Raw genomic sequence first — 840 nt, forward strand, 5'->3', positions numbered from 1 at the left:
GACTATAATAAGTGGTCCAAGAGCTTAGCCTGTCGGGACAATTCATTCGCCACACCATCAGCTGCAACAAAGCATATCAGGGGAATTATTGTCACCGGGTTTAGGCGAGCTTAGTGAGGGCGTCAGGGCTGGCATACCTGTGCAGGTGTCGGCGCTGTTGCTGTCGTTGGTGCTGTGGTGGGGGTGGTGGGGGTGGTGAGGGTGGGGAGGCGTTGAGGATATGTTGGGGGAGTAGGCGTGCTGTGTTGTTGGCGATGTTGGTGTCGTTGACGCTGGTAGTGGGGTTGGGTTAGTGGTGGGGGTGCTGGTGAATGAGGTGGTGGGAGAAGTTTGGAGGTTTGCTGGTGATGGAGGCGGTTGGGGATAGGGAGGTGGGAGGCGTTTGGTGTAGTTTGTGTAGTTGGTGTTGGGGATGGAGGTGGAGATAGCGGAGGTAGGGGAGGTGATGGTAGTCTGGTGTTGTTAGTGTCACTGATATATGTCAATTTATTCCGAAGGTGGTAGTGGGTGAGTGGTGGTGGTGGTGAGGGTACTGGAGATGCATGTGGTGTTGGTGTAATTGGTGTTGGCGCTAGAGGTGGTGTTGGCGGGGGAGGTGCTTGGGCGGTTGGTGCTGCCCGTTTCGTTGGTGAGGTTGTCGAGAGAAACAGAATAGACTACTGACAACTTGTATAGTCCGTTGCCCGTATGAAGGCCTTGGATCAAACGAGGCTTTATAACTTCATTTTCCGTTTACATTCTCTTTCTTTACCTCTCTTCTTATCTCGTTTACCGTGCCTCCCTCATCTCGTTCCTTTTCTTATTTCTTCCTTTGCTTCACCAACATCCATTTCCTTGATT

This window comes from Penaeus monodon, chromosome 27 (assembly GCF_015228065.2).
Source record: "Penaeus monodon isolate SGIC_2016 chromosome 27, NSTDA_Pmon_1, whole genome shotgun sequence".
Taxonomy (NCBI): Eukaryota; Metazoa; Arthropoda; class Malacostraca; order Decapoda; family Penaeidae; genus Penaeus; species Penaeus monodon.